The sequence below is a fragment of the Podarcis cretensis genome, assembly GCF_951804945.1.
Source record: "Podarcis cretensis genome assembly, chromosome: 1".
Lineage (NCBI taxonomy): Eukaryota > Metazoa > Chordata > Lepidosauria > Squamata > Lacertidae > Podarcis > Podarcis cretensis.
Window position 1 is genome coordinate 53,698,976 of NC_137170.1, and position 21,858 is coordinate 53,720,833.

The window sequence follows — 21,858 nt, forward strand, 5'->3', positions numbered from 1 at the left end:
GTGTTCCACAGGGTGCTACTGAAATATGAGACCCTAAGCTCTGCCACCACTAGCCCTTAAGCTCAGGGTGGTGGTTGCCATTTTACAGAAATTGCCAATGCAGAGGGGAATCTGGAAAAGGGCCACGGCGAAGGCAAAGCTTAAAACCCCCTCCCCATGCTAGCAAATTATAAACTAGCAATTTGTGTAAAAAAAACCTAATAATCTGGTAGTTAGGGACACAGATGTGTAGCTAATGCATAATCAAGTTTGCTCCTTCTTTCGCCACAAGCACACAACCCAAAAATGGAAAGCATCCAGTGGAAAAGGCAACAAAAAGGAGAACCATTCTCAAGATGCTGAAGAATAATGCAGCTTTTATTTACGCCCAGTGCATTTCGGCCCAAACAGGCCTTTCTCAGTGGTGAGTGACGTGCACAAAGTCAGCATGGTGTGTGCATGTTGCACGGCCCCAGTCCCCTCGATTACAGGGACAAGCCAGCAGAAGAGAGGGAGATGCATGGAGGGAGAAGAGGGACAGAACCAGTGCTATTTTTCTGGAAAAAGAGGTGCCGTAACTCACCATGAATACCTCCCTTGTTCTCTTAGAATGGCAATGGCGCCCACCTGAAAGGTGTCAGAACTGAGTTCCATCAAGTTCTGGCTGAAAAAAAGCCGTGGGCAGAACATTACGATACACAAGGAAAAGTCCTTGCACAGATGGAACATTTTGCTCAGTGCTACGTTGAATATAACACAATGGGTCTCCAAACCTTCTGTGGTCCTCTAAACTCCTGCGCAGGAATCATGGAGGTGAATGGATAGGGATGTCTGAAGTGCTGCAGCCTGAATCAAGAGACTTGTGAAACACAACAGTTAAATCAATGATTTGCAGCAGGGTCTATGAACTTCAGAGCAGTTCTTGTGTGGCCTGGTGTGACCAGAGAAATGTTGGAATAATCTGTTTTGCAAGGTGCTGGGACCTTTTAATTCAGCAGTATTATCCATCCCTAAAATGATGTGTGATTTTACACAATTCTTTGTCCAAGATATGAAGTGGAAACCTATGGTGTATCAGCCAGTCCATTCCTCTTTATCCCATCTCTTTTGATAAGCTGTGAAGACATGTTCACATCAACCTGCTTTACGTTGGCAGAAACTCAATGTAGATACTCACCAGTTTTCAAACAATCACTGGATATTTTTAGAGAATGGTCTGTGTTTTTCCAATCCTGCAAATCACAGCCAAGATCACAGCCAGTCGTCCCCTCACCCCCTTATCTTAATAAAAGCTTCCATTACAGTGAGATTAGAAGACATGCATTTCTCTTCTGTTTTTCACAGCAATTCCCAAAACAGAAATCGTCATTTGTATGGAGAAGGTTGGGAAGGTGGATTTTGCTTATTCCAGTTTGTAATGAAACAATTACAGTGGTACCTCGGTTTTCGAATGTAATCCATTCCGGAAGACCGTTGAAGTTCCAAAATGTTTAACAACCAAGGGGCAAAGGGCGATTTGCAAATTTAATAGAGAAAATTGAGAAAAATAACATATACACTCAACGGAAGCCGTTTGACTTCCAAGGTGCGTTCAAAAACGGAAGCATTTACTTCTGGGTTTACAGTGTTCGAAAACTGAAAGGTTTGTCAATGGAGACGTTTGAAAACTGAGGTACCACTCTACTTGATGCAAGCCAACCATGCTTGCAAATGCTCTCTTTCAGGCCTTGTAGATAATATACACAGCATATTATTACTTATTTATTACAGGGATTTATATCATTCACACTATGAATCCTTTCAAGGCAGCTTACAAGTGACTTCAATGTATTTTTTCCAACAACAACATCTTACCAGCAGGCCGGGCAGGGATCCTTTTTCAGTCTGAGGGCCACATTCCCCCATGGGCAATATTCCAGAGAACACTTGCCAATGGTGGGCAGGACCAGAAGCAAAAGTGGGTGGAGCAATAGCTGCAGCTCTTTCCTTTCTACAGTAGGCAACATGAGGTTTCTGAAATCTGAAGCTTCTACACCCCTGGCCCCTCTACATCCAGGTAAGCAAGAGGAATGATCAAAGCTCAAGGGAACATTCCAGCTATGCAAAAGCACTCAGGGAGCCCATAGAGCAGGACCCACGGTTTGTGTGGCCTGGGAGAGTCCTGAGGGCCAGCCAGAGAAAACTGGAGGGCCACATTTGGTCCCTGAGCCTGAGGTTCTCCACCCCTACCTCACAGGGTCGTCATGCAACTATAATAATAGACATGTAATGCTTAGAACAACTGCAAGCTCTATATATTGCTAAGTATTATCTTACAGGCCACTGTTGTGGACAAGGTGCACTTCTGGATTTGATAATTGGTTCTTATAAATGCTAGTGTGAGTTTACTGTGAAAGACTACTAAAGGGAAGTCAGGAAAATCTGTTCCTTCCATGATCATGCTATTTTCTTCTGTGAAAAGTCACAGTGCTTTGATCCATGCTGCTCTCTCTTTCTGAAACACAATAAATCCTTCACTTGAGACCAGACCTTTCAAAGAAGTTATCCACCAAGTAGCCAAGGGATTCTTAATTCACATGTGCAGCTCTTTGCAAGTCTGACCTGCTTTTTCCCTTTCCCTTAATAATGCAATATGATCACCAGCTCTCTGTGTAGTTAAGATTTCTGTACTTTGAAGTGAAAACCTTGTGTACCTTTTCAGGAGAGAGAAAAAAGGAAAATAAAATGTAGTTATTAAAAAAGAAAAACTTTTATCTCACTCCTTGGCTGGCTATGAAGGAAACAGCTTTTGTGTGGGCTTTTGGCACTTGTTGTTGACTGATATCAGGTGCTGGACAAACCAAATAAAAATAAATGCTGCTGGGAAACTGCTGGAGATTTGGATTTCTGGTGGAGTTTGGTTCAGACAAATCTTCTCCCCAGTTCTCTTTCCTTTCCATCCTGAGGAGGGAAAACTCACACTAGACCTTGAATCAACAATTTGGTAGCATTTACATAGTGATCCATCCACTGGAGTTGGGAAGGATTCCGGAAACACTCTCAGATCTTGATATTTGTGCTAATTATTGTGTCATTTGAGAGTAATTACTTCTTTGTATCTGTAGGAGGACAACTGGCCCCCTGTGCATAGCTACGCACAGCCCTTCCTGAGCTCTTCAGGGGTCCAGGCACCTGCATCCTGCTTCCGTACAGGGGCCCAGATTGCTTTGGAACATCCTGTTGAAATTCATCGCTCACTGTGATTGCCCCTTGTGTGTCCAACTAGAGTTTGTGCCAGTTGAGTGATGGCTAATTTTCCAGGATTGCTCACTGTCCTGCTAATACGCATGGACTTCAAATTGGATGGCCTTTAAGCAAGTCACAAATGACCTTCAATGAGATCATTATAGCACAAATCCTGCTGGCTTGGCCAGGGGGAGGCTGCCTTTAGTCTCCCTGGTTATGCCTGTAGACCAGCAGCATTCTGGCTTGAGTCTCAGATGTGCTAAAATGTAGGGAGGATGCATAGGCAGATGTGCAGTTTCACATACAGCGTATGGGCTATATTTAGCCTGTTCTAGCATCCAACTGAAGTCACAGTTTTCAGATTGCGCAGGAGAGTACATCATTATCCGGAAACTCCTCTTTGCACAAATCTTGACTTGCTAAAGACATACTATAAGAGCAGCTACTAGAGCTAGCAGACAAAACAGCTTAGCCTGGCTTGCTCTTACGCCTTCAGTTGCAGCTGCGTGGGGGAGCAGATATCAGCAGCTGAAACTTTTAACAGCATAAACATCATGAGGAGTGGGATGAAAATTGTTTTATGTCATCCTTAACATGCATTCAATGCACATACAATTCTGAATCACAGAACATGTGCTGTAAGCTGAGCATTTGAAGTTTTTCCAACTCTATACAAACACCCATTTCTGTACTTTGACAGTATGAAAGTGCAGTCTCATCCTATTTGTGTATTTTCATAAGTGAACACTGTGTGAATACAAAAAAGTTGTGTGATACACATTGTGTTGTGATACAAATACTAGTTTAATATTTACAGTGTATAATTAGGTCCAGCAATGCTCATGGGGCTACTTACCTTATGGACATTAATCGTCATTCAGGCCCTGCTTGTGGGTTTCCCACAGGCATCTGGGTGGCTTGTCACGGCTAAAATTGGCCGCTGTTTCTTTTATGCTAAAAGAACTAAGTCAGCATGAGTCAGCAGCCTACAATGACTCATGCAACCTTTCACCAAATTGTACCTGTATATATAGAGTGGTCAATGTTAGTGTTGGGTGTGGGTTGGTTGGATGGTAGAAAGCTGGTTGCATTTGGTGTGTGTAAAAGCTGTCGGTCGTGGTTGGAGAAAAAGATTTTTTAAGAATAAAAGCAGCAATACTCTGCAAGAATACTCTTTCTCAAAGACTCTTTTGTGCCAACTAATGTCTGAGGGACCTTAGTTGGGACACAGGTGGCGCTGTGGGTTAAGCCACAGAGCCTAGGACTTGCTGATCCGAAGGTCGGCGGTTCAAATCCCCACAACGGGATGAGCTCCCGTTGCTCGGTCCCTGCTCCTGCCAACCTAGCAGTTCGAAAGCACGTCAAAGTGCAAGTAGATAAATAGGTACCGCTCCGGCGGGAAGGTAAACGGTGTTTCTGGGCACTGCTCTGGTTCGCCAGAAGCGGCTTAGTCATGCTGGCCACATGACCTGGAAGCTGTATGCCAGCTCCCTCAGCTATTAAAGCAAATTGAGCACCGCAACCCCAGAGTCGTCCATGACTGGACCTAACGGTCAGGGGTCCCTTTACCTTTTTAAGGTCTGAGGATTAGGCAAAGGAGTAAAAAGGAGGTCAGAACCTTTTCTTTTTCAAACACTGACATGGCCACTGTAAGAACAGGATGCTGGAACAGATGGGCCATTGGCCTGATCCAGCAGGGCTCTTCTTAGGTCCTTATGGATAAAAGGCAAAGATAGAATTTGTGCAATCAGCCACGTTTCAGAGCCAGTGTGTTTTCCTTCTTCTCACTAAAATAGATGATCTGAACAGAGAGCTGTTTTCAAGGGATGCAGTAGAAGGATATAGACTTAAAGGTCAGATCATACTGATAAGTTTCTTCACATGATTACATACCCAGGTAAATGATCAGATGGAGGGAGACAAGTGTGAGCTGGAAGCCATCTTCTCCATCACTTATTGGCAAAGAAGAAGCCAGAGAAGTGTCTGCCAGAAACACTACTGTGAACTGGGCTGTACATATAAGAAGTTGCATGTGCATCCCAGTTCACAGCGGTCTCTCTCTGTGCACGTGCGTTATTTACATACACAAACATGTGGAGTAACCTGAGCATATAGCTCTAAGGGACTTACATGAGCTGGCCATGGCAAGAGTGGACAAGAGGCCTTCTCACAGGAGGACTGGGGATCAGACTGAGGATAAAAGGCAACTTGCAAGCAATGTAGCAGGTGGTTAGCCAGAGGGAGAACTCCCACTAAGAAATGCTACCAAGAGCCTCATTCAAAATGGGAATAGAATGCATGCTTCTTCCTGATGGCCTGTCTCCAGTGCAGAGAATTAAACAAACAAGCCATGATCATCCTGAAAGCGCTTCTTTTTTTAATGAGCCACCTGTTTGCTTTTTGGATGTGTGACGAGGAAAAGCTTTTTTTCATCTCAGCTGCCTGATTTTTTAAAGGGAAGCATCACTTCATCATCATTTTCAGAGTCCAGTTAGAGATTCAACACAATCCTTTGCCATCCCATGCTGAGACCTACTATGTATTTTATGCAGCTTGTGCCACTGCCCCCCTCCCCCGAAGCGAAGTAAATATACTCTGGCTATGATTTCTTGCAAGTCAAATCCTGTTAGAGCCTGAGAGAACCACAGGAGTTTTGCAGACACAATGGCTCTTAGTAAACAGCTTTGTGTGCCACCCAAGAATTGAAATAGATTAATTCAAGGCAGATACACCAGAATTTTAATCTGCTTGAATTTTCCTACACAAAGGGGCAGTTTCTGGAATAGTGTTCACATCTTGTCAATATTTCAGAAGCAACATTCATACAGTGACTCATCATTATCATAGCATCCACAGAGCATTCAATCTTTATTATCTCATTGTCAGGTTCAAGGAGTTTCACATTCTCCAGATATTAATAAATGCTGTTTATGGATATCTGCATAATTGTTTCATGTTTTTCTTTCATCTTCACCTCTCCACTGTGGCAGTAGATTGCCCAGCGTAATAATTTTAAATCCCATCCTTTAAAACCTTCACCCAATTATTTGTTAACTCTTTTGTCTTCTTTCTCCTCCTCAGTTACAACAAAGAGCCTTGACAAAGACTGACAAATATATTGTGGCATTCTTCTTCCTTGGCAATTACTCATAGCTGAGTAAAATTGTTTCCCATGAACACGGTCTTAACGTGTGTCCATAGGTGACTGTGGAGGCCAATTTTGGATTCACACATCCTTCCACAGTGGGGACATAGGTTTCCGGGTGGGAGTTGATCATGGTGAGAGTTTGCCAAACGTGCCACCTTCTTAGCTCATTTCTCCCTTGCGTCCTGAGTTTGAGCATCTTCAAAGTCCATGACAACTTTGGTCAAGGCTGTTCTCCAACTGGAGCGCTCACAAGCCAGTGTTTCCCAGTTGTCTATGTTTATACTACATTTTTAAAGATTTGCCTTGGGAGAGTCTTTAATCCTCTTTTGTTGACCACCAGCATTACGTGTGAGGAATGTGTGTGTGGTTGCTCACGAAGATAACAGCCAGGACTCCGACCTGTCTTTTACAGGTTTTATTGAGTGAAAAACTATGTACAGTGCAGAAGTCCAAAAACCATGTCTGCCTCAATCACTAGCAGATTCCGGAAGTGGTTTCTTCCAGTTTGCCCTCCAGCACAAAAGCCCAGGAAAACCCCTCTCCACCTCTTTTCCTTACGTTTAATTCGCTGGTGAAAACTATGAGATGGAAGTGGCACTTCAAATTCCTTAGGAGCGGTGTCGTGGCTCATCTCAGCCTGAGTGAGCCTTTCCCCCCCCCCTTCTCTCTTCATCTGTTTCTCCTGAGCCCTCGCCTTCACCAGACTCTGACGAGCTACAGCTGCTCAACAAAGGGGGAGGCTGTCTGTCCATTCCTACCTCTCCCCCCTCCCTTAATGGCAGTCCTCTGACATTACACTTTCCATTTTTCAGTTCGGAATAGAGTAGTTAGTCCAGAGATAGACAATGTGGTGCTCTCCACAGCTATAATAGATTGCAGTCCCAAGCCATGGAAACGTTACATAGTGTTGCCATTTCATTAAAGGACTTACAAAAGCCTTTGATCTAATTTGCCAGAAAAATTATTGAGGATTAGTAGAAATCCCTTCACATAGTGCCCCCCCCAAAAAAAACTCGACAATATTTGTAGGCAATTTGTATCATTTAGAGAACATAAAATAAGCTTTCCTCCGAATCCCTTTTCAGCAAAAATAATCCATGGGATGTTTGAACTGTAGAGATCCATTCAAATCCTAATATTCAAGATATGTTGCCAGCTCAGTGCAGTAAAGCAGCACCTTTGCAGAAGGATAAGAGGGTATTTGTTCAGTGACAGGCTATTCTGAAAAAAAGAATTCAGACCATGCAATGAAATAAACCTTTGCACCCTTTAAAAATAATGTTGGGCTGGATAGACCTATAGTCTTACCTGCCATCAGGGAGTTTCCAGCTCAATACCAAACTATCAAATGGTGCCATTTTACTCTGTCTCTTTGTTGTGTAACTTGCTGCTGCTGGTAGGTAGCTGCTGCTGTTTTGGCTCTACCACACAAGCCAGGTGGCAGTGGAATATCATTGCCCCACCCCGGTCCATGTGGTGGAGCTGAACTTTCACAGCTGGGGAGACTGCTCACCGTGAACCCTCAATATGCAGGGAGAGAGCCTCTCCACAGCAGAAGGTCAGCCCCAAGCCAAGGAGGGTGGCAGGGCTGGGCTCTCAGCACCAGCCTTGCACAATGGAGAATGTGTGAAGACAAAAAACCTTAGCAGGGCTTGTGTGAAACTGCAAATGATTAACTTTGGGCATTCAGTCTTACTCATTTGGATTCTTCTTTGGTGATCACTCATAGCTGAGTAAGATTGTCTTCCATAAACACGGTTTTAACAATGAGTCCGTAAGTGACTGTGGAGACCAATTCTGGATCCACATGTCCTTCCACAGTGGGGACATTGGTTTCCAGGTGGGAGCTGATCACGGTGTGGATTTGCCAAGCATGCCTTCCTCCTAGAACGTTTCTCCCTTGTGTCCTGAGTTTGAGTGTCTTCAAAGCCCATGACACCTTTGGTAAAGGCTGTTCTCCAGCTGGAGCACTCACAGACCAGTGTTTCTCAGACTCATTTGAATATTCACTCTGTGTCATTACAGCTGTAAACAAGCTTAGCCTGAGCAGATTACTCTCCTGACATCTGCTAAATTTATCTTTCATCTTCTTTTATACACCTGTTTAGTCCTTTCACTGTGATTTGATGGAAATGTTGTTAATTTGGATGTGAGTTCAAATCCCAGCTGCACTACAAATTAAGTAGCCTCAGGCAAGTTACTGTCTTTCAAACCTGTCTACAAATCTGCTCCATGGTTTCTAGTTCTATTTTAGAGAGTCAGACCGGAAAGGACATTTTTGTTGCTTAATTTCCCCTTTGTACGTCATTAGCTGCATCCTTCTCAGGGCTTGGAGGAAGAATGTTTTTACTCCTTCTTAGTCTGTGACTCGCTTTATTTAACAAACATTATTGCCTTACATTGTGGATGTATTACAACTTGACATCAGCTATGGACGGATGCTTCTGTGTGTGCACAGATGCCAACAGATGCTGTTGGCTTACCAGGGCAATGTAGAACACACTTGTATAAAAACAACACCCAAATCAGACACCGGGACAGTTGGAAAAGCAAGCTGTACTCCATGGCAACTGCTTAATAACAAACTCGGGTAATTGTAAACTTTTAATCAAATATAGAGAACCAGCTGCTTGAAACATTTGCGCATTCAACAAACCAGTGTCCCAAATCAGCAGACACGTTACACTTTAGGTTAGCGCATGAGCAAATCTATCCACTTTTGTGGAAAGGGGGTTGCAGGCTGCCTTTCTACCATGGGTTCTTTTCTAGTCCTCAAATATGCTTCTACCATGTTGGTTGCTATTGATCTGGGGCTAAGAGATGACATTGGGTTTAAAATGATGTGTTAGTTTTGTCAGGCAAGCAGATCTTAGTTTTGTAAGTCAGTGTTGGCCTTTCTGTCTGTTCTCTCATTCTCTGCTCTCGCTTTCCCCATGACAAGTCTTGATATGAATAGTAACAGGAACTGCAAGGAACATTATTTGTGATCTCCAATGGGCGATATCTCTCTCATAGTTGCCTTGGCAGATTTTTCAGATTTACTTATGGAAGGCTCTGCATATGCAGCAAGATATACAACAGGCAAACAGATGGAGCGATAGAAAAAACCAAGGGAGTAAATGTTATTTTGTATGAACTGAAACATAGTTTAATAGCCAGCAAATTCCCTGGACAATGAACATTCCAAAGGGTTTGGATCAGTGGCTTGAGCTCATTCCTGTTGTCTCTGACCTCATACTGCATGCACTAGGTTCTGTGCACAGGTTCCAAAGTGCTCTCTCTGCACTGTTTATACCCAGAAAGCAGGCTCCTGCACAGAGGTTTGCAGTGGGGGGAGCTATGCCCCTTTCCATTCATTATCCATGGGATGGAATTGACTGAACAAGGTGCAGTCCTCTGCAGAAATAATATGAAGGCAGCCTGCTGTGTCACACCCTCCAACATTTCAGGAGGGCAAAGCGGGATCCCCCCCAACATCCCACCTGCCCAGTCTCCCCGATGTACAGTATGAGAGACAGAGAGTTTTAGTCAACTTAGAGCTTTAGAGTCTGTTCACAGCAGGAATCAAAGCCAGAAATGGTATAGGGAAGAGAAACTGAGAGAAAAATCCCATGTCTGTTTTGGGTTGCTGAACTGTTGCTGGAAAATCAGGACACTTGGGCGATATGCTAGCTACACCAAGTTTTCTTTGTTTCACCAGTAAAATATGGAAGACAGGTGGGAGTCATGTGCCTTCTGCTCACCTCTGTGATACAGAACATCTACACACACTTGTCTTATGCCATTTCAGTTTCACATCACCCAAAGCTGCAAATTATAGTCTGGTGAAATGCTCAGAACTCTGTATCAGAAACCCTTAGGCTCCTTACCCTGCACAAAACTACAATTCCCACAATTCCCCAGGAATAAGCAATACCCATTACTTAGAGATGCACTTCGACATTTCAGTCCCTCTGCAGACAAAGGAGAACACAGTGTAACATGGAGGAGGACAATTATAAGTGAAAGGGGGTGGATGCCAAAGAATTTGCACCTGTCACTAATTGTCAAACTTCTGTAATTTAGCACTAATTGTTTTTGCTAATAGTTTGATGTGATTTGATTATCTGCAAGTTATGTAATTACAGCACTTATACCTCCTTTGTTTAAAATGTGTGTTTTTTTGTAGGGGGGGTAGAGCACATGCTGATGAGCAACACAATTTGTTCCTTTGCGACAAAACTTAATCAGAAAAAATCCCTGCTAAATATAAACTGGTGGATGGTTCTTAGACAATGCCTCTGTCATTCACTGTGCCAGAAAGAGATGTATGTAGGAAAGACAGACAGTTTTAGTTAACTCAGAGCTTCAGAATCTGTTCACAGCAGGAATCAAAGCCACAAATGGTAGGGAAGAGAAACTGAGAGGAAAACCCCATGTCTGCTTTGGGTTATCCTGTGAATCTTGAATTTTGCCTATGAAAAGGTTGCCTGGCTAGCTTACATTTTGCACTAGTATGTATGTTTTCACGCGTGTGCATTAGTTAGTGTTCCTGTTTTTTCTGGGCACAATTCAAAGTTTAGCCTTTGATTTGGTGTGGGTGAATATATTTCTTTAGCTCTTGAACTTTTTCCACACCAGCAATAAAAAAAAATGTTTGAAATCTTGAACACTGCAAAGTGATCGTACAGTCTTAATATAATCATCGTCATTGAAATGACCACAAAATAGAATGAGAGAGAGGAAGAAAGGGTGAGAAAGAAAAATGCAGATATCAATAAAAAAACAAACTATGTCAGTCTCATTGAAATTAAACAGATGCACTTTGATACATATTGTGAAAGAACTCCCAGCAGCACATGTGATTCCCTCCCCCTGTACATACCTTATTACCCCAGTATGCAGTAAAATGACATTTAAAGCACTATGCAGCTCAGGGCTAGGGCATCTGAAGCACCGCCTCTTCTCCAGTGAATCTGCCCACACATCAGGAAATAATAAAATAGTTAAACACCTCCTCTCAGTTACAAGCTCACATTTGATGGGAAGAAGGAATTGGCACCTTCCCGTTGCTGCACCCAGATTCTGGAACTGCCTTTCCAAGGAGGCCTCTTTGCCCCCTCCTTATTGCCTTTCTGCAGTGAGCTTAAAGCTTTTCTTTCTGAAAAGATTTTTAATGCCTGACTTTACCACCCAGCCTTTGATGCTCTCTTGGGAAGCTTTATAATGGGGCCTTAATGATTCCCCTCCCCACTATCTTAACTTGTTTTTCTCTCTTGGCCTGCTGCTCTGTTTCATTATTGTGTGTATTTTTAATCTTTTTGTATGTTATGGCCCTTATTTCTGAGCCCTTCTTTATAAGGAAATAAAATAAATAAAACATTAGACTGTGCCCTTAGGAAGCATTCCAAAGTGCCTATGCTAATAGATTTGTAGCAGAAAAAGACTCCCATTCCACAGGACTGCACATTTAACTCATCCCAGAGCATTCAGGGATAGCTAACATAGACCCAAGAAATCTGCCCCATGTTCTAAAGCAAATTGACAAATTTTGCACTCTCTTGGGTCACTCAGTTCAACCCGCTGGAATGCGGGAATCTCAACTAAAGCATCCATGACAGATGACCATCCAACCTCTGCTTGAAAACCTCCAAAAAAGGAGAGTTGACCACCTTCCAAGGAAGTCTGTTCCACTGTCAAACAGCTCTGTCAGAATGTTTTTCCTGATGTTTAGTCAGAATCTCCTTTCTTCTAGCTTGAAGCCATTGGTTTGATTTGAGTCCTACCCTCAAGAGCAGGAGAAAACAAGCTTGTTCCCTCTTCCCTTGAGGCAATATTTTCCCTTGAGATATTTGAAGATGTCTATCACATCTCCTCTGTCTCCTCTTTTGTAGATCAAACATACCCAGCTCCTTCAACTGTTCCTCATAAGTTTCCAGACCCTTAATCATCTTGGTTGCCATCTTCTGCACACATTCCATCTTGTCAACATCCTACTTAAATTGTGGCACCCAGAACTGGACACAGGTGTGGTCTGACCAAGGCAGAATAAAGTGGTATTATTACTGCTCTTGGACGCTAGACTTCTGTTGATGCAGCCTAGAATAACGTTAGCTTTTTTTTGGTGCTGCATCACACTGTTGACTCATGTTAAGCTTGTGGTCCACCACGTCCCCTAGATCCTTTTCACATGTACTGCTAGTAAGCCAGGTGTCCCCCATCTTATATTTATGCATCTGATTCTTCCTATCTAAGTGTAGAATCATACATTCGTCCCTACTGAAATTCATTTTGTTATCTTGGGCCCAGTTCTCCAATTTGTTAAGGTCATCTTGAATCCTGATTCTGTCTTCTAATGTATGTATGCATGTGTGTGTGTGTGGTGCAACAAATATTTTAGTATGTATTTCAATCTGTATTTAAATACGATTTTTTAAAAAAAATGTGGATTTGTAAAAAGATGGTTAAATGGACTTACTAACAAAATTGTTGAGGACCAGAAATAGATTCATCTGTACAATCCTAGCCCCAAGTGACTTTTAAGTATTTATAGCATGTTTCTAACACTTTCAGTGGATATGATCCACGTTCGTAAGTGATAGAATATGTAGTGACTGAATAAGAACTTGGTGTAAACATTTATGGTGTTAAAACACTTGAAGCTGATGAAAGATCCTTAACTGCCATTCTGAAAAGATAGTGACATTAAAGCTTCCTCAGAGGGTTTATATTATGTTAAACTGGAGCCGAACTTTTCCCACTGAGTTTCCAGCTTGTCTTCGGGAAGGCAGGAAAAACAGACTGACTCATCATGTGCATCAGCCTCATCTGGCTGGGGAACAATGAGCACTGATGTCCTTTGGAGAAATAAACAAAGAAAAGCTGACAGGTCTCCACTGTGACAGACAAGCTAGAGATGAAATCATGGGCTGCACATACACCATACATTTAAAGCACTTACGGTAATTTTCCATGACTGAAAGTTTCTTAATAAAATATAAATAAATTTTTAGAAACACATGGCTTTGCCCAAAGAATCCTGGGAACTGTAGTTAGATAAGGGTGCTTGGAATTGTAAATCTGTGAGGGGCAAGCTGAGGTTCCCAGGATTCTGTGATTGTTGTTGTTGATTAGTCGTTTAGTCGTGTCCGACTCTTCGTGACCCCATGGACCAGAGCACGCCAGGCACTTCTGTCTTCCACTGCCTCCCGCAGTTTGGTCAGACTCATGTTTGTAGCTTCGAAGACACTATCCAACCATCTCATCCTCTGTCGTCCCCTTCTCCTTGTGCCCTCCATCTTTCCCAACATCAGGGTCTTTTCCAGGGAGTCTTCTCTTCTCATGAGGTGGCCAAAGTATTGGAGCCTCAGCTTCACGATCTGTCCTTCCAGTGAGCACTCAGGGCTGATTTCCTTCAGAATGGAGAGGTTTGATCTTCTTGCAGTCCATGGAACTCTCAAGAGTCTCCTCCAGCACCATAATTCAAAAGCATCAATTCTTCGGCGATCCGCCTTCTTTATGGTCCAGCTCTCACTTCCATACATCACTACTGGGAAAACCATAGCTTTTACTATACGGACCTTTGTTGGCAAGGTGACTTTTTAAGATGCTGTCTAGGTTGGTCATTGCTTTCCTCCTAAGAAGCAGGTGTCTCTTAATTTCGTGGCTGCTGTCACCATCTGCAGTGATCCTGGAGCCCAAGAAAGTAAAATCTCTCACTGCCTCCATTTCTTCTCCTTCTATTTGCCAGGAGGTGATGGGACCAGTGGCCATGATCTTCGTTTTTTTTGATGTTGAGCTTCAGACCATATTTTGCGCTCTCCTATTTCACCCTCAATAAAAGGTTCTTTAATTCCTCCTCACTTTCTGCCATCAAGGTTGTGTCATCTGCATATCTGAGGTTGTTGATATTTCTTCCAGCAATCTTAATTCCGGCTAGGGATTCATCCAGCCCAGCCTTTTGCATGATGAATTCTGCATATAAGTTAAATAACCAGGGAGACAATATACAGCCTTGTCGTACTCCTTTCCCAATTTTGAACCGATCAGTTGTTCCATATCCAGTTCTAACTGTAGCTTCTTGTCCCACATAGAGATTTCTCAGGAGACAGATGAAGTGATCAGGCACTCCCATTTCTTTAAGAACTTGCCATAGTTTGCTGTGGTCGACACAGTCAAAGGCTTTTGCATAGTCAATGAAGCAGAAGTAGATGTCTTTCTGGAACTCTCTAGCTTTCTCCATAATCCAGCGCATGTTTGCAATTTGGTCTCTGGTTCCTCTGCCTCTTCTAAATCCAGCTTGCACTTCTGGGAGTTCTCGGTCCACATACTGATTGAGCCTTCCTTGTAGAATTTAAAGCATAACCTTGCTAGCGTGTGAAATGAGTGCAATTGTATGGTAGTTGGAGCATTCTTTAGCACTGCCCTTCTTTGGGATTGGGATTGGGATTCTGTGATACAGTGGTGCCCCGCAAGATGAATGCCTCACAAGACGAAAAACTCGCTAGACGAAAGGGTTTTCCGTTTTCCCAGGGTGCTTCGCAAGACGAATTTCCCTATGGGTTTGCTTCGCAAGACGAAAACGTCTTGCGGGTTTGCTTCCTTTTTCTTAAAGCCATTAATACCCGGGGAATCCGCGCTCCGCAAGACGAAAAAATCGCAAGACGAAGCAACTCGCGGAACGAATTAATTTCGTCTTGCGAGGCACCACTGTACATGTATGCAATGCAGCCTTGGTCTGGAAAGACAACAAAAGAAAGTTCCAACACACACAGTGAACGTTCGGGACGGAAAAACTGGAAGAAGTTGAAGTCCATGGCGTGGGAGGGGGGACAAGAGCAGGGTGGCCTCATCCCTCTTCCTCTCAGGGTCTGGCAGGGGCACTTGGCATTGGGAAGTCAGGTGAGGAATGCCTGGCTGGCTAGTACAGGTTTCATCCCAGGGGCGCCGACTTATAAAAAATATTGGGGGGGCCCATACCGGGGTCCTGCCCCGGGAAGTTTTCTAAGAGCCGCTCCCGGCCCATTGCTGCTGCTGCCGCCCACCTCGTGGCCCCCTCGCCAGCTGAGGGAGGGAGAGAGACTGAGAAGGAGAGAGATGCGTGGTGGGCAAGGCAACTGCCCACCGCGCCTCGCCTCCCACCGCCCCTCGTGCCGGCCGCCCCCTCCCCTCCCTTCCCCGTGCACGCGCGCTCGCTCGCTCGCCCTCCTCACCCCAGCTCTTGGCCGTTCGCCCCAGGAACTCGCCACTGTTGGGGTTGTAGATGAACCTCCGCCACTCGGCCATAGACTGGCTGAAGGGCTTCTTCTCCTCCTTGGCCATAGCGAGAGAGAGAGAGAGAGAGAGAGAGAGAGAGAGAGAGAGAGAGAGAGAGGCTGGAAAGAGAGAGGGAGCTTGGCGGTTCGCGGGCGGCGGTTTTTCCCCTGCCGAAACAACAGCGCCTCTTTTACTACCGTAATAATTATTTGTTTTAACTCATTACTGAATGTATTTTAAAAGGTAACTATCGTCAAACAAGGAAAATAAAAAATACCAACATAATTTTGTGATTTTACAAAGCATAATATAACTAATAATTTTCTTAAATTATTGGGGGGGGCAGAGCCCCCCAAACAAATTTTTGAGGGGGCTCGGGCCCCCTCAGGCCCCATGGAGTCGGCGCCTATGTTTCATCCATACCATGGGTCTATCGTGTGCAGAGGGGGACTTGCTAAAGCAACGGGGCAAGGGATCTCATGAATTCTGGCTTATAGTACTGGCTGAAGAAATGTGCTGTCCTACCGGTTGTATTTCATCTGGCCTCTACTTCCTCAAGGTCATAACTTCGAATTCTATTCCTGTCAGAACATTCGCCAGAACCACTTTTTGTTTTGTCCTCACACTACAAATCATTCCTGTTGTTAAGTCCTCCTTATTTTAGCACAAGTTTTATCATTCCTGGAAAGTGGTACACCACAGAGCCTCAGAATGAGTGAGGGAGTATGAAGGATACTGTATTTGACAAGGATGTCTAAGCAATTGTATATGCTGAGGAGGAAAAGAAATGGTGGCTTCGGAAGTGGCATCACTCTTGAGTCATGCCTCAGTTGCCAGTTCTCCTGGAAGAAACAGTTTTATTTAGCTGGGTCTTTGCTATTGATGGATTTGTTTATGTGGTTTGTTGTGCCGACTGTTTTCCCCCTGTAGTGTCCTCATTTGTTGATAGTTTGACTGTGGATTTTATAAAACTTTGCTAGCCACTTTGAAGACATATCAAAGGAAAAGTAGTCTAGGAATATTAATGTAAAAAAATGCTCAGAATAAGGGATTGGGGGAGAAATTCAGTTTTATTTGCATTTTAATGAGAAGCTGTCCAGTTTACACTTCTTGAACCGATATGCAAACCAAAACACAGTTATCATTTAAATGGGCACTTTTCTGAATCTTGCAGTGCAGTTCTCCAACAAAGCAGTGTGTACAAAATAGCACAAAAAGATGCACAGTGAGGGTAATTGCTTGCAAAAATGTGTGCATTAGCCAAAGCTGCCTACAAAATTGTGTTCATTATGAGAAGTTTGCATTCAAATGCTGTTGTATTTTGAGGAGTTTTTTTATTTAAAAAATGCAGGTTGCTGAAGAAATGAGGTGAACTGAATTTATGGTTGAATATGAGAAACTGAGCAGTGCTTTGCTTCTAGGGAAAAAATGGTGACTTCTAAACTCTACCGGGGGCTCTCTGTTGCTGGAGTGTGTGTTTAGCCCTGTGCTTTGGACCTAGGGATCCAGCCAATTCTTTTACTAATTACTCCACAAGGGTGACGTATATATTATCCCCACCACCACAAACCTATTGAAACAAGGAAGCTGAAGTGGTGTTGCTACATCCTAAGTTACGGATCTGGGCCAAGGTGTTCCTCCCAAGAGCACCATTCTCCTCCTCTAAACATGGATGCCTCCCCCGCCACACATATTCCTCCACCACCACCAAATCCTACAGCTTTAAAAATATTCTATTATTTATGTTTCCTTCACAGCCTGTACCAGCTGCAGCTTCCAATTGGGAGGAAAACACAGCAAACCTTTTGAGATTGAAATGAGCTGACATAGTTCTGTGATTTGCCCAGGAAAATACAGGTGCCTGCTTCGATGATGCTAAATGAAGGCTTAAAAACAGATCTAGATAATGCTGGGCTGCAGATCGTGCTGCATGCGTGCCATGGAAAGAGGTGCTGTGATGATCTCTCTGCTCAGTACAGAGCACATGTACTAGCAAAATGCTGGTCATGATGAGGAAGGCCTCTTGTGGGAGGCCTCTCAGTTTCATAGCATGTAGTTTTGACACTCAGTCTATCACAGGATTTACTTCGCTCTTTCTTTGCCCACCCTATTTTGCTCATCACCACAAGATTTGCAGTTGGTCATTAGCACGGGCAGTGAGGGAAGGGGGGGTTACACAAATTCATGGATGGTGTGTCTATGGCTTCCCAGTCATGATAGCAATATGGAGTTAATATGGTTGATAGGCATTACATACCAGCTACTAGGGAACAAGAGGCTGAATTAGCTGGGTCTTTGGTCAGATTCAGCCAGGCTCTCTAAGTTTTTACTGATGGTTCAGTGGTTGACTAAGCACTATTGTGGCATTTGTTAGGAGTCCCTGGTCATCTCATGGACTATTGACCCATACACTACTAATCCACTGCCACCAACCAGGTCCTCCCCACTAAATCACTTAGTCTCAGTCAGGTTCTCAAGTTAACAAAGAGTGTAGTTTATTTCAGACACAAACAAACTTTAACTGCATTCCAGACGTTGTTACTCTTTACCTTCTTAGTCTTATTTTATGCTGTCTCTATCTCTTCTACCTCCCCTCACACAAGAACCCACTGCACCTACTGTCTCTCTATTTCCAACTGCCTGCCAACTGCTTTTCCAACTGCCTTTCCCAACCAACCAACCCACTAAAACCAACCAACTACCCACCAACAACCAACTCAAACCTCGGGCTAAGCCCTTTTATATACAGGTAGGCTCTGCCTCCGGCTTTCCTATTGGTTTACATATTAACCCTTTCTCTCCCCCTGTGCAGACATTTTTCAAACAAACAGGCAAACACCACAAATATATTCTAGGTTGAACACTTGTTCTTTTCAGGGCCATCTTACTGAAGTGTAGGTGGGTTCCCACGAGGCAAGACACAGTGATAACAGTAAGAACCTTTATTGAACTACATAACTGGACAACAGGGGCAAAGCAACTGCTGATATACATTCCTGGAGGCCTGGGCCACTCCCACTCCCAACGTGATTGGCTTTCTAAACTTCCAAGCTGTGAATCAGAAGGCAGAGTTTAAGGGCCAGTGGCGGAGGCCCAAATCCTGAAATGTTCTGTGATTGGATATCATGTATCGAATCGGAACACAGGGGCTCAGAATCCTTAGTCCAGATACAAGCTCAGGCAAACACAGACCACTGAATACATAACACATACAACTAATTTTTATTCCTGCTTCCTGTTCCCCGTCTTATTCAACATCTTTATCAACGACTTGGATAATGGACTCAAGGGCATCCTGATCAAATTTGCAGATGACACCAAACTGGGAGGGGTGGCTAACACCCCAGAGGACAGGAACACACTTCAAAACGACCTTGACAGATTAGAGAACTGGGCCAAAACAAACAAGATGAATTTTAATAGGGAGAAATGTAAAGTATTGCACTTGGGCAAAAAAAATGAGAGGCACAAATACAAGATGGGTGACACCTGGCTTGAGAGCAGTACATGTGAAAAGGATCTAGGAGTCTTGGTTGACCACAAACTTGACATGAGCCAACAGTGTGACGCGGCAGCTAAAAAAGCCAATGCAATTCTGGGCTGCATCAGTAGGAGTATAGCATCTAGATCAAGGGAAGTAATAGTGCCACTGTATTCTGCTCTGGTCAGACCTCACCTGGAGTACTGTGTCCAGTTCTGGGCACCACAGTTCAAGAAGGACACTGACAAACTGGAACGTGTCCAGAGGAGGGCAACCAAAATGGTCAAAGGCCTGGAAATGATGCCTTATGAGGAACGGCTGAGGGAACTGGGCATGTTTAGCCTGGAGAAGAGGAGGTTAAGGGGTGATATGATAGCCATGTTCAAATATATAAAAGGATGTCACATAGAGGAGGGAGAAAGGTTGTTTTCTGCTGCTCCAGAGAAGCGGACACGGAGCAATGGTTCCAAACTACAGGAAAGAAGATTCCACCTAAACATTAGGAAGAACTTCCTGACAGTAAGAGCTGTTCGACAGTGGAATTTGCTGCCAAGGAGTGTGGTGGAGTCTCCTTCTTTGGAGGTCTTTAAGCAGAGGCTTGACAACCATATGTCAGGAGTGCTCTGATGGTGTTTCCTGCTTGGCAGGGGGTTGGACTCGATGGCCCTTGTGGTCTCTTCCAACTCTATGATTCTATGATTCTATGATATGGAAGGGCTATTTGCCAGTTGTTTTTAATCACATCGTATCAGTTAATGGAAACTACAGGAGGGAAGATTGCTGTTGTGCACAGCTCCTGCCTGTGTGTGTGCACAACAGCAATTTTCCCTCCTGTGGTTTCCATCAACCACAGGAGGGGATCTGGTTGGCCTCTGGGAGAACAGGAAGCAGGAATAGATGGTTCATTGGCTGATCCACCAGGTTTTCCTTACATTTTCATATATTACATGGGAAGTACATCCACTGATGTTATAAGTAGCCTGCTAAAGCCACCTTGCAATGATTAGGCTTATGCAATTAAACACATCATGCTAACAACTGTTTGCAACGACAATGAGAGAGAATCATGGGTGGAAAGACCTTCAGTTTAAACAGTGAGAGCAGTGTCCTACAAATATGGTGTGAGAGAAGATCACCTGGGTGCAACGCGGCTTGTGCATCTAAATCTACTGGGTTTGCGATGGGGAAGATGAGGGAGCAAGAGCAGGCAGACATGTGTTTTCTTTTTGAAATGGTATCATGCCCCAGTAATCCTCAGATAATGTTCCAATGCTCTTGTAAATTGAATTGAGTGTATCCATGGGAACAAGAACAGAGAGAAAAAATTAAAGCTTCCAAGACGTTGCATTGGGGTCGCCTCTATTTTGACAGGGGCAACAACAAAAAGAAGCAGTGAAAATTTGAAACAAAAGGGGAGGAAAAAGAAATATATTGGATGATTCAGTGTATTCTTTTAGCAGGCAGGAGTCACAAAGGAGATGAGTGTTTGGCTTTCAGTCTTTTTAAGGACTTGGAAGCTGCCTAGCAAGACATTTTTAGGCTGATGGTCTCAGGAGAAGTCATTGTTATGTTCCTTTCTCCAAAAACAGAGTTCTCTGAAATCAAAATACTGGTATCTGGGAACATGCCATGGCTTTTTGCCAGCAGCTGAAGAAGAATACCTAAAGGAGTGTCTCGACCCCCATCTTTCAGCCCGGACACTGAGATCCAGCCAGGATTTTTCCATCAGAGAAGGCATCAATTTCAATAGAAGAGACGTAAAAAATGCTGCAGAAAATAGTGTAATTATTTACACAGCATTTGTGAAGTAATAAAAAAATAAAAAATATAACAGCAGATACTGCATGTATTTTGCTTGTGTGGTTTCTGTTCCTGACCTCGGATGAACAGATGAATTGTGGGAATTTCCATTCCCTATTCTGCCTCTGGTGGAATTCTCTGGCATCCCTAGTTACAATTGCTTAAAGTTTAAACCTTTGATTGATGATGGTAAATATCTAGATTGCAATCCTGAATAGTTAACCTTGTGTTACAGAGAATACTCGCTTTCTCTTTCAGTCTCTCTCTTTCTGTTGACAAGAAAAGGTTACCGTGCGCTGACTCTGACTATTGTCATTCTCCTGTGGAGCGTGAATTCACACAGACTACATGCTTATCACTCAGTGACAGCAACATCAAGTGAATCCTGGCATTATGAAATATCCACCAGAGAGCTATCAGATCATTTCCCATTTTCAATGGTTGGTACATTGCACATTCAGCTGCCAGTCATCTAGTGATGAAGCAACAACTGATGGGCATGCATATGTCAATCAGCTCCACATTTTATTGCATAAGCATTCCTGTGTGGTTGGCATAGTTTTATTAATCCCATCTGGGGGTTTAATCTTTGACAGTTGTTCAAAGCATGTCACCATGAAAATCTGACTATAAGCTAACAACTTTCTTGTAAAGCTTTGCCTCTATGTAACAAAATACCAGAAAATGGTTGCCTTTCTTGTTGAATACCTGTGTGTGAACTCACTCGTTGGCATTTATAAACAGGGTTGCAAACTTCTTATAAGGCTACATATGATGCCATCATGAAGGCTTACTGAAGTTTGCATTGTTGACTTTAGTATCCAGGAGGAGAAAGTGAGTGGTGCATTTTTGGATAGTAACTGGAATCATGTTTTTTATTTGTTTGTTTTTTGCTGCCAAGGATGAGAGTCTGGGTTATAAGGTTTTTTGTGTTATATGAACCAGTACAGAGTAAGATGCTACCTGGGTGGGAGATAGGGAGGGAGTGGCT

The 21,858-nt window shown here is 43.5% G+C and overlaps 1 long non-coding RNA gene across 1 annotated transcript; it reads left to right on the top strand.

The window, feature by feature from the left end:
- Positions 1 to 1,974: 1,974 nt before the first annotated feature.
- On the top strand, positions 1,975 to 20,887 carry LOC307202780. Its single transcript, XR_013832995.1, has 3 exons — positions 1,975 to 2,035; positions 17,344 to 17,443; positions 20,657 to 20,887. It is a non-coding gene; the product is annotated as an uncharacterized lncRNA (long non-coding RNA).
- Positions 20,888 to 21,858: the final 971 nt, after the last annotated feature.